The 14,324-nt window shown below is 41.5% G+C and overlaps 1 protein-coding gene across 1 annotated transcript in view; it reads right to left on the reverse strand.

The window, feature by feature from the left end:
- Nucleotides 1-14,324, reverse strand: part of LOC108027040 (uncharacterized) — a 100,401-nt gene that overhangs the window by 22,737 nt on the left and 63,340 nt on the right. The window lies entirely within an intron of this gene.

The following is a 14,324-nucleotide window of genomic DNA, read 5'->3' on the forward strand; positions in this document are numbered from 1 at the left end:
AATGATGGATGTAAAGGCGAAGCTAATTTTAGGCTTAGTTCTTTAAGGCAAATTGGATTTGCTTGTCCTTATTCTTATAAAAACACTTGATAATCTTAGAGATTGTTTGTATTTATTAATAATTTTTACCATTGGTGTCGAGAAGGAACCTGCCAAGGTTCTTTTGGTGCTCATTGTTTTTATAATAATTCACTCGCGGGCAACTCTAACCTTGGCCACTACTCAAAAATATTTGATTTCTTATTTATATCGTCTCTCACAAGCTCAATCATAGTAATGAGCTGCCTACCTAAACATCATGCAGTCGTTCTTAGATAAGAGTTGCAGAATGTTTGAGAGCTTAGATCAAGCCTTGGTTATTCATACACCAGGCCAGCAGGTGAGAAAAAATGTGCATAGATATAACCCAAGTGCACTTGTTACGTCTGCTACTAACTCAAATCATCCAGAATGCCCATTTTGCGATGCTACAAATAATTATTGGCCGAAGTCTTACCGTTTCTTAAAGCAAAGAAAATGCACCTTTGCTTCAACTGTTTTGCGCAAAGCCAGCTGCTTTAATCTACGTGAATAATAAAGCATCGTAGCATCACCGATTGTAAGCACAATATAAATACAAACGCCTTTAAATAAATAATTCAAAAAACCTCTCGATCGCTGATCTTTTGTTCAATCAATACCAAGAATTTCACGTTGCTAACTTTTCAAAACTCGAATCTTGGTTGAATCGTTTCTGGATGGATGTTGAGTAGGCCAAATCACCAAATAAACCTTTGTGGAGACATCTGAAAGATCTGCTGCGTACCTGTTTTGTACCTGTTTTGCACCCAAAGTGGAATATTATCAAGACCATGAACAGTCAGGCTAGCCAGAACTGGCTTCTGTCGAGTTTTATAAATTTTGCTATACTGGCATCGCAGCTTATAGAACTTACTGATGCATGCGATAGGAGGACAATGGACACGTAAAAACCCATCTTATCTGAGCCAAATCCAGAGTATCTCCCATAATGGCCTTAACAGTTTAAGATTGTAACTTTCACTTGCACTTCTGATAAAGGTGGATCATAAATCCACTTCGAGAAGTGCCGCCGAAGTGGCACATTTCTTCTCGACAGGAGTGACTTCCGCGATCCGAATGCGATATCGCCGAGGTGACTTCTGGAAGTGTCGCCGAAGTAACTTCTAAACGTGTCGCCCGACGGGAGTGACTTCCGCGATCCAAATGCGAAATCGCCAAAGTCACTTCTGGAAGCTACTTAGAAGTGACTTTACAGACGCTTGTAGAAGATACCAGAAGAGACTTTCGCCATTGGAAATCTTGGAAATCTTGAATAAAAAAACTTGTTTTTACATATTAGGCAATATTTTGGATTTATTTTTTCCATAATGTCTTTGAGCACTTGTAGACACGGTCCTTGGCATATCGGAAATGCTGCTTAATAATATTATTTATGCCCATCTCCGTTCACATGAGAAATTTAATAATAACCATTTCTAAAATAAACAAAAGCAACATTTTTTTTATATTTAAAATAAAAATAAATTGCCTTTTATAATTAGGTGAGAATCTTTGAATGCTTATTTCACTGCAATCGAGCCAGGTAATGTGAAAATATCTTGAAGTAATCGTACAGCTTCACGTAAATTCGCACTCTTCGTTGAGTTGGACATTTAAATGTGTTATACAATGTTTAAAAATTCCGAAAAACAAAGCCACACACAAATTTTATACAAAACCGGACTGATCACAAGCAAAGTGCGAAATAAACTTACGCTCGGTCGAAAAACAACACCGTAGGTAAAAAGAAGAGGAATAAATAAAGGATGACGGCAATTATCGTGTTCTCCTTTTTTTCAGTAACTTTGTTTTTGTATCATCTATCTATCGTCCAGAAGTGTCTCAGAAGATACTTCTTCGAGATCGCGACCCTTTTTGTTTTTGTAAAATGTGTGCTATCGTCTAACTATCGTCCAGAAGTGTCTGAGAAGATATTTCTTCGAGATCGCGACACTTTTTGTTTATGTAAAATGTGTGCTATCGTCTATCTATCGTCCAGAAGTGTTTCAGACGTTACTTCTTTGCGATCGAAATGTGTGCTATCGCCATTATATCTTCCAGAAGTGACTTAGAAATTACTGCTACGCGATATATGTATATTTTGTTTTTGTAAAATATGTACTATCGTCTTTCTATCTTCCAGAAGTGACTTCTGGACGATAGGCGATAGAATTATCGCCCTTTTGCTTGCAGGGGTGTCGTTTTCGATGGGGCTGATAAAATGACTTCCGGCACCCAAGGGTGCTCAACATGTCCAGCACCCACAAATCAGTACCAGGCGCTCACTAGTTATGAGACTTGCTGATCAGCATATAATATTTAATGTCAAACCTCAGCGCAGTGCCCGCAAACCCTCTCCGACCATTGTCGTGACGCTCTCGTGCTGCCATATCGTCCTCGTGCCAGTGACAAGGCGTTCACTATAACCCCATTGCCCCGCGGCGTGACTAGAAGTGCCTACTTTGGTTGGGCACAAATAAATTTTTTACACACTGCTTTGTCTTATGTTTTTAAAGTATTTCTTTGTGGGGACATCTGCAAGATCTTTTTGTACACTGAGGATTTTTCCAGTGTATCGTATGGGGAGAGAACTCCATACCAAAACGGATCAAAATGGTTGGTACGGATGGTTTAATCTCTGGGTTTTAAGTGGAGAGAAATTTAATGTCAGGTAAAAAACCTGCTGTCGCGATGCCACTTTCCAATCTGTAAATGGTGTTCAGAAGAGGGGAATCTAATCCAAGGTTAGATTAGGTTAGGTAGGTTTGTTTCGAGATAAGACAATTAATCAACTGGCCACTCATGTAGGACGTAGCTTCCTTGATTACCATGAATTTCCGCTTGGAAAACACTACAGTGATCTGGTAGGCAAATGAGACTTTTGTAGTAAAAGAAGCAAGATGTCCTAATCGAATGATTTTTTATTATATTTGGAGAAGCATAGCGCCGCTACCAAAGTCCAGTTGTTTCTGTTTCATACATTTTCCCTTATGTTCTAAGTAAGACTAAGTCTCGTAGATGCGCTACCACAGTTGGGAACCAGAGAGACGGCTTAGTAAATCTTAAATGTTATATGTGTTATGTTATGTTATATTTTGTTCTTATGTTATATTTTGTTCTAGAGCTCTAGCGCGTATGCATACACTTGTTTTCGGCTAAGCTGTCTGCGCGTGCAACACAATGCTGACACTTGCAGTTTCTGTGAGTGACCAATCGAATCGTGTTTCGGCAACTAAGGTTTATGACCGGGAGTTTGTTTATAGAAACAATAGAAACAACAAAGTGTTTCAGTGTGTGTGGAAGAACCAGTCAGGGCCGGAGGATTTAAAGGGCTTAAAAAAAATTATTAAACCACTTGATGCGTTCAGGGCTTGATATATTGACTATGCTCTGATCGTTGAAGTTTCGATACTCTTATTCACTTTTTGTATAGGCTTAGCTTTGTGTGGTATATGCTCTAGAAAGCTTTGCTCTTGTTGTATTTAGCTCTATTGAAGTATATTCTGCCCTCGCTCTTAAGATTGGCTAAGGTTGTGTTCCACCAGGCCGGATTGTGATTTGTTTTGACTGTTCTGCTTGGGCAAACCTTTTTAATGGCTTCACTGCAGATGAATTAAATAGGTTATCTAGTTCTTGACCATTGAGTTCGTGCGTCGGTGGAGCAGTTTCTATTGAGTACTCTGAGGCCAACACTGGGCTCCGATAGATTACTTCGTTTTGATGGAAAGCTTCAGAACATGCAGTCACCGAGGCAATCATTCTCTAGTTTTTTAAATATACTTAAAAGCAGGATCTCATGCGCTGCTTGCCGTATTGTGGAAAGTGTATTGGACAAGTCACAAGTTCGTAGGAAGCGGTTATAAAAAGTGCCTAAGTTCGAGGTCTAACGACGGAATTATTCATCGGAGGTATTATTCATAGAAAATTTATCAGCCTAAGAGGCCTAGGGAAGTTCATACCTCCACGTGCCCCACAGCTCGTAACTTGTTGGTTAATTAGGCCAAATTTCACTTTCACGGAGTCGTCGTCTATGTATTACATACCTGGGTAAACTTAGAACCCTTTCATATGAGATTTCTGCCATTCTTCATTCCTGTCCACTCCGTAAAGTTTCAGAAACGGCTAAAAAACCAAATGTAATAATTAAAGGCACTCCGCGTATTATCTGGAGTGACTGGTACCACAATCCTTCTTGCTTTACCGTTGTATACATAAGCAAGAAGGTAGAAGCACAAAGCTTCGTGCCGTTTTTAACACACTGCTTCGCCTTAGATGTTTTCAAGTATTCCTTACATATCTTTTGTTCTCGTAGTATTTTTTGCAGTGTATCGCCTGAACAGAGAACTCCACGAATGAGCTGAATGCTTATAGAGACAATAGGGTGACTTATAGCATTAAGCCAGCTGCCTATCTGATGCTGAAGAGAAATCATTTCCAATTGGATGGAAAATTTTTCGTTTTGTTTGGATCCACCTTCTGATCACTTTTTTTTTATTTTCTCCCAGAAATCTTTTCATTTTTGAGTTACAAAACGGATTGCATTGTCAGAAATAGCCAAATTCTATGTTGCATTTGGTTTAAGCACACAAAGCATTACAAAATCTTAAATTTTGTTACAATTCTTATGAAGTGGTAACGTGGATTATTATGACCATATTTTTCCGTCATTGAGGAGTTAACCTCTCAGTTTTCGATCGTTCAGAACCTCCAATTTTCACGATTCGTAATGACATAGCAGGATTCTGTCGAGTTGCATGAATTTTGCGATGGTAGAAAAGCAGATTACGGATTGTGCTTGAACTTGCGGTCGGTAGACAATGGAAACGTCCGGAGTATCTCCCTTAAAGGACTTAACAATTCTAAGATCGGAACATTCAGCGGCGCTTTTATTGGCAGAACTTATCGTCATTGCGAAAATCAGGAGATTAAGAAAGGTATGACTAGGCCAGCTTAAACCCGACAGATGTCTTGTTATTAAGAAGTGCTTCAGATATTTTCAAATGAAGCCTTTGACTTTGTAGCATGTCATGGGAAACTTTCCAGCTCCTAAGGTTGTTCACTTGGAAGTCGTTTAAGGCGTCACGACGGAATCATTTATCGGAGCTCTGATGAATTTTATCAGCCTAAAAGGCACTCCGCATATTATCTAGAATGACAATGCGTCAAGCCTTGTCGGTGCTAATAGCGAGCTAGCCGAGTTAATGGAAGTAACCTAACCACGCACTTGTCGAAAGCTTTCGGCTGTTTAGCTAATGGGATTGGAAGTTCACACCTCCACGTGCCCCACGATTCGGTGGCTTGTAAGAGGCTGCTGTTGAGTCGGCCGAATTTCACTTCTACGGAGTCGTCGGGGCATCCATTATAGATCTTGAATAATTGAGAACTCTTGCATATGAGATTTCTGTCATCCTAAACTCCCTTCCACTGTGTCAAATCTCAGAAACTGCTGAAAATCTTAATGTGCTTACTAAAAGGCCGCGTACTATCTTTAGTGCCAATGTCATGAACAATGTCGGCGCTAAAAGCGAACTAGCCGAGCTCAAGCAACTATTCTTTTGTGGGAAGCTGTCGGACAAATTTCATTCGTACAAAGTTGCGTGGCTTTCAATATACCCCTTGATGAATTGAGAACTCTTGCATAAGAAATTTCTGTCATCTTTAACTCCCGTCAGCTTTGACCACTTTCAAGAACTGCTGAAAATGTTGTGGTGCTTACGAATTTCCCAAAGTGGAAATTCCTGAGCCCAACGTCACTTTTATCTTCAAAGGCCCCCTAAGCTGTATTCGGAATTTCTACAGGATTACATCAACTTATGTTGTAGGTCTCTGGCTTCAAAGGACCCACCGGTAACACCATTCTTTCTTGCTTATGCAAGTAAGTACATGAACAAAGCTTCGTGTCGTTCTAATGGGTATGCTTAATGAGTGCTGGTAGATCTCTAGACCATTTACTTCTTGATGGACTAACAATAAAAAAAAAAAATTTTACATACTGCTTCGCTTAAGATGTTTCCAAGTGTTGCTTCATGGCGACATCTGCCAGGTCCAATGCGTGCGTTTATGTAACCGGAGGTTTTTTTTGCAGTGTATCGTCTGTAAAAGAACTCAACAAATGATATTAGTGCTTATAAACTAAACGCGGTGACTTATAGCATCAAGCCAGCTGCCTATCTGACGATGAATCATTTCCACTTGGTTCCTAAATTTGTCGCCTTATTGTTAATAGGCTCGGAATCATCTTCTGATCACATCACATCACTTATTTTATTTCTCCCAGATTTTCTTCTCATGATTGAGTAACAAATCGGGTTGCATTGTCAGCAATAGCTAAATTCTATTATGCTCTATAACGCAAATCATTACAAAATCTACAATTTTTTTAAAATAGCTATGAAATACTAACGTGTATTGGGATAACACGTTGCCGGATACTATTCTTTCATCATGGGGGGAGTTAATCTCAGTCGAAAAGAACCTGTAATTTCCACGATTCGTGATGAAATATCAGGCTTCTGTCAAGTTGCATGAATTTTGTGATGCTACAAAATAAGTTAATTGATTGTGCTTGTACTTACGGACAGAGGACAAAAGAGTCGTCCTGTTAAAGGCTTTTACAATTCCAAGATTGGAACTTTCAACGCCGCTTTTATTGGCAAATCTCATCGTTATTGCAAAAATGTTGTCGGTTGTCGTGTTCCGATGCTGCATCACAAAAGAAATACTGGATCACTATTTTTGGACTAATAGATCTCCATTCCTTGTGCACAGCTCAATGGCCTTCTTTGCTGGATAAAGCAAGCTCTTATCAAAACCGTTTTCAATGACATTTCCTTCAATTGCTCTGTTGATAAATTGCAGTAGATATTTGTCCAGGAAAGTTCACAAACTCACCTAACCAAGGAGTATTAAGTTCTTAATTCCTCAGAAGAGTAAGCTGATTTCTATGATAATAGATAATAAGCTTCGATAGATTAATTCGTGTTGGTGGAAAGCTTACGTAAAATTGGATTGAGATGCGAAGAACACGATATTATTTCTCAAGCATCATGAAGTTACCAAGGCATGAAATCGAAATTACTTACACTTAGGATAACAGGTATTAGTTGTCGGATAAAAGATCGAGTTTATTCTAACCCAGCATTTATACCAGCGAAGTGAACTACTGCAAATAAGAATTTTTCTCCACCTTTACTCCTGTGCACTCTGGCACATTTCAGAGGTGCTAACGCTGGCGTATTTGTCAAAAGGGAAATTTCTGAGCCGGACGTCACTCAGTTCAGTAAACAGTCCTAGCTGCTTTTTAGCAATAATCCGACTGATCATTCTGACCATGGAACTCTTGCCACCGTAGTGAACCGATTTTGGGATATTGAGGAAGACTTCGTATGCAAACAACCGTTAAAGGACAATTTGCACAAACATATTTAACACACTGCTTCGTCTTAAATATTTCCAAGAATTTATTTGTGCGAATCTAAATGATCTGCTTCCCGAAGGAAAAAACTTGACGGGTGGGGTCTGTTGGAGGTGATCAGAATTCTAACGCCGCACAGAGAAATCTGCTCGGAGGCGCTGCGTTAAAAGCCGCGTCCTTATACTACTGTGGGGACAGTCCGTGTTCACCCATTCCTCGTGACGATAAGGCAGCCAAGTTGCGCAGCGAAAAAGGCACAGCTTGCTGGCCGATACGACCTTTTTTTTACATATGCATTTTATTGATTGGATCTTCTTTCAATTAAATTTAAAAGCTATCTGACAGTCAAGATGACTGACGCGAGATTTAAGGGCTCTAATAACTATTGCTAAGATTTTTGATTGAGCTCGCTAAATAATGTCAAAGTTGCTGCTGCTCGAGTTTCCCCACGACTGAAAGCCGTAAGTCCAAACTGTCTTAAGCGTTGAATTGTAGAGCAGGTGTAAAGCAGAAATAGGGTTGGACCAAGATTCAAGTATTCTGTGAGTGTTTTCCGGCAGAATAGTTCTGATTCTATACATAAGGGCATCAAGCCGGACTCGATCGAAAGCCTAGGCAACGTCAAGAAATACCGCACTGCAGTATTCCCGATATTCGAATGCAGACCGTATTTCTGTTGTTAATTTGTTGACTTGCTCTAATGTTCCATAGCTTTCTCGAAAGCCAAATTGATGTGCCTGAATAACGTTGTGCTCTTTCAGATATGGGATTAAGCGCGTCAAAACGCATTTTTCGAGCAGTAATCTTATGGGTCTGTATGAAGCTGGTTTTGTGTAATCTTTTCCTGGCTTTGGGATCATTATGATTACCGTTTTTTTTACATTTTTTTGGGAAGTAGCCAAGTCGTGTAATCCCGTTGAAGAGTTGACCTCAACTACACAGTTTGGGAGTTCAATTAGCATTTTGGGAGCTATTAGATCACCGCTTGGGGTTTTTTGGTTTCAATTGCTCGCTGATGACTTTATTAACTTCGGTTGGTTGACACAGATTAGGCTCTGTCTTAGTTTCAATTCGAATTGACGGCGACGGTAGTGCGAATGAATTAGTTGCAGGGTTTGGCTGAAAAACATTTCGAATGTGTAAAGCAAATGTGTAAAGCAAATTGTCGCTTCTGGCAGCTTCATCTGCCTGAAGAGTCTCATATGGGAATTACTGCTTCGGCGGCGCACTTAGATTTGAGTGGGCCCTCCACAAGGGATGCTTGGTGCTGGTAGGTTTTTTTTTTGTTAGTGGTGTTTTAAAGCATCGAAAGCCAACTCGGAGATGTGCCATCAGTAAAAACTCCACCCACTCCCCGCTTCCCAGGCGGTACGAAGTCGTCCTCCTGCAAATAACTCAAATTTTTTGTGGCACGGGTCCATGTGGGAGCAGCGTACATCAGCGTCGATTTGACAACGCTAATTAGTAATCTCGGTCCCCGAGTGTTTACCATAATTCGCGAAATTGCGGCATCGGTTCTGCCTGTAATGCCACTAGATTCTCTTGAACGAAAGGCGGTGATCGATCAGGACACCCAAGTAGGTGGCATCTCCAATTTTGATAATGGCCGTCTCCACTTTCTGCCTGCTTCTTATTAGGACTGCTTCGGTCTTATGCGCTGCCAAGGCGAGACCCTTAGAGTTTAGCCAAGCGCTTGCTCGTTTCCCAGTTTCGTTGCAGATTCTTTCCGCGTCTGGGAGTTTCTTGGCCCTCACTTTTATGGCTACGTCGTCCGCGAAACCAACGAGTCGAGCCCCTTCGGGCATCGTGATCCTAAGGATCTCGTCGTACATGACATTCTACAACCAAGGGCCTAGCACTGATCCTTGGAGGACTTAACTGGTGCCTTTAGTGTGTATTGCCAGCTAGCGGAGTTGAATGCGTTTTTAACATCCAATGTTGGCGATATGCAATACTGCTTAGTGCCGTACAACCACCTTTTTCCATCAATGGCTTTGTCTGCGATTTCGCACAGTTTACCAATGGCATCGATTGTACCATACCATACTGCATCTCAGAGAGGCCGTTGGTTCCGACAAGGGCATTTTCTAACTGGGAGTGAATTGTTCTTTCAAGAATTTTCCACGTGTCCACGATCTGTGCCATATGCGCCAATCTCTCTTGCTCAGTTTCTACTATCCTAAATGACGACGCCGACGCCGTTTTGTGACGAGTTTATATGCGACGCCCCAAGGGTTTGAGTCTATTTCTTCGCATGAATTATTAAAGCACCTGGGTTTGCATTCTTTTATGGACCAGGGCTCGTCTTTTTTTCCTGTAGTATATCTGGAGTGCCCTCAATTCGCGTCTTCCTCTTGAGCGTTGGTATGCGCGTCTTGTTCTATGGCTTTCTTTCCTGGCTTCCGCAATGAATTGATTCCATCAGTATGCAGGTCTTCTTCTTATTGGGGTTTTCCCCTTCCTCTTCATAGATGCATCACAGGCTACCGTGATGTAATCTGCGATGCAGTTTTCCCTTTCGTCCTCAAACAACAACTGCACCATCTCCACGTCTAGCGTTTCTATTTTATACCCTAACACGGTCTTTGGAAGGCGTGGTGGGTCATTTGTGGACTTAATCATGCAAATTATTGCTGCATGATCACTCATGCTCGGTGAGCATGCACCTCGCAGTGGTTTAGGTTTATCTAAAGAATCTTCTTAAGCCCCTAAGCCCTTGCATAGCCCTCTTGAAGTACGGGCATTTTACACTCATTGTTGGGTGGTCACAGTCTTTCTACTTTTTGCGCTTGCAGAGCATACAGCAGTTCTCTGCTATATGGTTGAATTTCATACACTTAAAGTACCTTTTGGGTGTTATCTTTGGCCGGATTCTGCACCAAGTCCATCCCAGCCTAAGTTTTCCCTTCTCCATGAGACTTCTCCCTTTGTCAGACATAACTCTTATTGTGGCGGTTTGGGTGCTCCCGTTCGCCGCCCTTAGTCCTACCACCGCCGATTCTGGCAGTTTCACATCAAACTGTGATTTAACCGCACATATGACATCCGTTTTGTCAGTGGTCTCGTCGATGTCCTTCACCTCGATCAGCGTTGTCTCAGTCAGCGTCTGACGTCGACATTGCTGCCCAGGACCGCTTTCATTTTGGTCTGAAGCTCTGCGGTTTTTGTGTCGGAGATCTTATTTAGGAGAATTAGCAGTTCCCCCTTGGTTGTTCGCCTGACGGCCTGTACGGCTTGACCTAGGTGACCAGATGGTGGATATGCCTTTACCTATTTATACCCTTGCAGAGGGTATAATGATTTCAGTCAGAAGTTTGCAACGCAGTGAAGGAGACGTTTCCGACCACATAAAGTATATATATTCCTGACCAGCGTCACTTGGCGTGTCGATCTAGCCATTTCAGTCTGTCCGTCAGTCTAACCGTCCGTCTGTCCTTCCGGTTCTACGCAAACTAGTCTCTTAGTTTTAAAGCTATCGGGCTGAACGTTTCCCAAAAGTCTTCTTTGTATTGCATCAGACAACTATATCTTATAGCTCCCATAGGAATTATCAGGGAAAAAATTAAAAAAAAAGTATATCTTCGGTGTTTTTTAACATATAACCTTCTAAGCTTGGAAATAACATTTTTTAATTAGTTATGAATTTTGAATTAAATTTGATCAAAATCGGACGACTATATCATATAGCTGCCACAGGAACGATTGGAAAATTAGTGGTAAAATAATATAAAAAAATATATCTTTGCTGTTTTTAAACATATAACTTCCTGCGCTTGGAAATAACAATTAAATTTTATCAAAATCGGATGACTATATCATAAAGCTGTCATAGAAACGATCGGAAAATTGGTGGAAAATAACATGAAACAAATTATATCTTGGGAGCTTTTTGACATATTATCTTATAATATATAATTTTTATGTTTTTAAGAATTTCAAAATCATTTTAATAAAGGAGGTTGCGATAACTATCGGGTCATTGCGCGGCGGACGCACCTTGGGCTTCCTTGCCTTCTACTCCACTTTTTTCCACTCCTGTGAAGGTTTTTGGGGGTTACTGGTGCTCTCGGTCCCAGCATGTTTGCCCCAATTTCCCCCTTGGCTAGCTTCACTTGCCGGCGCCTTATGCATCGCCTTTTTTTGCTGGCATGGCTAGATTTTTCCCAGTTTCTTGCCCCCTGGGTCGCTTTCTATTGCCGCTCGCGAGCACCTATGCACAGATTTTTTTTAGCATTCATTTTAGCTCTTTCCTGTTCTTCGATTATGCCTTGCACATCCGACAGAACTTCTCTCTAAAGATAGTCAATTTCAACGACTATGTCCCGCATAGCTTATGCGATGGAGCATTTTCCATCCATTAGCTTCTTTAGATCCCTGGCCTTCGATCCCAGATCAGTACGCTGTTTCAGCACACCCCCTTGCTCTTCATCAGCAGCTTTTGGGCTGCCTTTTCCTACTGTTGGGGGGTGCCAGGATGCTTGCCACTTGCTGGCGCCGCCAGTCCTTTGCTTGCCGGCGTACCACCGCCCACCACAAGCCCAACTCGTAGGCTTGCGCCAGGGTTTTGTGCCCCCGGTCCCATACCCACTATATCTTAGTGATATGCAACGGCACACGTCAGCCTGCAAGGGTCCTCGATTAATTCCGGGCTTTGAAGGAGAGTTATTAGCACTGGTGAGTGGTCCGATGATATTTCCAAAAGCGATTTTGCAGATATTAGATTGCGAAAAATATTTTTTGTCACAGCAAAATCAATCAGTATATAGGGCTGCCTGGTGAAACTTACTCTAGTTTGTTGAATTGTGCATTATATAGTTGCCTTCCTTTGGGGGTCACAGGGCGGGATCCCCAATGTGTGTGCGTGGCGTTGTAATCTCCTGCTGCTATGAATCGTGAATTGTAGAAGTCCATGAATTGGTCTTTGGAGACTGTAAAACGGGGTGGGCAGTAAACAGCGGCAATGGCAAGGTTGCAGTTGCCGCCCAACTGTAATTTTATCAATGTAGCTTGCAAATAATATTTTCCAAACCTTTGGTGAAAGTGGTTTTTGATGCGGTCTCTTATTAAGATGCCGCTACCACCATGTGCTTTACCATTTGGATGATCGGTGCTGTAGAACGTGTATACCCTTACTTGAAAGTTATATTTTCTGGTGAGATGCGTTTCTGCCAGCAACATAACGTCGATGTGGCTTTCGTTCAGAAATTGAGTTATTTCAGGTTTATGCCGTGAAACACCGTTGGCGTTCCACAGAGTTATTCGAAGACTAGGCATAGTTTATTTGGACTGCTGAGCTGCAAGCATTTGTATCAAAATGTCTTGGATTTTTATAAGGGTTTGCATGGTTTTCATGAAGGACATAAATTCCATCATATTTTGTTGCAAAGTGATCATCATAGTTTCATTGTTACTGTGTGCCTGTCCCATGGCCTGCTGGATGTTATCAATTTTCGGCTCTATGTGACTTGTGCGTGATCTTAGAGCACTGACGTAAGAAATGCCGTTGGTGGTAATTGAAGGGCCAAATGATGACGTGGCTGCTTTTGCGAAATAGACTTCCGGTGTCTTTTCATCTCCTTGTAGACTGGACAGCCTTTGTAGTTTGCTGTTTGGTTTCCTAAGCAGTTTACACACTTTTTAGTGAGAGTCTTCCTTGTTGGCAGGGCAGGGTTCGGAGGCTTGGCAGTTTCCACAAGCTACACATACTGACCTGAGGGTGGAGTAAGTCCTGGTGTGTCCGTATTCCGGTCAATTTGTGCATTGCACTGGCCAGTTCCGTTTGTGCAGCTCTTATACTGTGATCCTACGATGTAGCAGGTACTGCAACTTCTAGATCGGGTGCACTGCGATTTTTTCAAAGTTCATCGGGTTCTATACCCCTAAGCACAACTTGCAAGCCTTTGCAGCTTTTTAGCTGGTACAGTTTGCAGTTTTTTATCACTTATATTCCCTTTCATAAGCGGAATAACATGAAAGTTATCTTTTCCGACTAGCTCAACTATTTTGTTGACTAGGGCATTCGAGATCTTATCCCGAATAAAGATAGGTGGCGACTTAAGTTTCCCTGGGGCTAATTCAGACTCTGTTTCGGGCTTCGCCAGAATGGAAAAATATTTTCATTTAAGGGCCCGAGATTTTCAGGGCCTTGGTTTATACGGTTTACTTTGTAGTTGCTGTTGCACTAATTGGAAGAAGATCGGTTGTAGTTTTGCTTTGCTCACTCCATGGCATTTGAGCGGTGAATAGCAGGGCGGCAGAGCAAGAACTAGCCATCTGGTTTTCGGCGGTCAGTAAACTGGCACTTTCATGCACTTTCGGAGTATTACTCGTGGCAGAGAAATAAGCATTGTTACGGGCCAAAGAGAGGCGACGCTTGTCTTGCTCTCTCTGAATTTTTTCACAGGCTTCGTCTTGTTCTTTTTGGCGTTGACAACAAAACAAACAAAAACACCTTTTAACGAGGTAAGGGGTCGTACACAAGTTGTAATATCGACGTTTGTGACGAATAATGCTTGTTTATTCGATTAAGGAAATTCACTTTATAAAATGTTCTTATTCTGCCTGCTTAAGCCAAGTATTTCAGGTTCTCGCATTAAATAAATAAAATATCCCTTTTTATTGAAGCGTGCCGAATGAGAACGTTTTAGAAAGTGTATTTATTTAGTCGAATGAACAAGTAATGTTCCTGTGGATAGTTTTTAGATTTCTAAAAATCGGAAAGTTTTCGACCGACACTGCTTCCCCGGGAACTACCTGCAAGGATAAAGAAAATTCTGAAGATAGTTTCTTTCCTTGTGTTACGTGGGCATATTAGTGCCCGAGTCCTGAAAAGGACTTGGGCTGAGGGAGA

Source organism: Drosophila biarmipes, unplaced genomic scaffold (genome assembly GCF_025231255.1).
Source record: "Drosophila biarmipes strain raj3 unplaced genomic scaffold, RU_DBia_V1.1 ptg000019l, whole genome shotgun sequence".
Lineage (NCBI taxonomy): Eukaryota > Metazoa > Arthropoda > Insecta > Diptera > Drosophilidae > Drosophila > Drosophila biarmipes.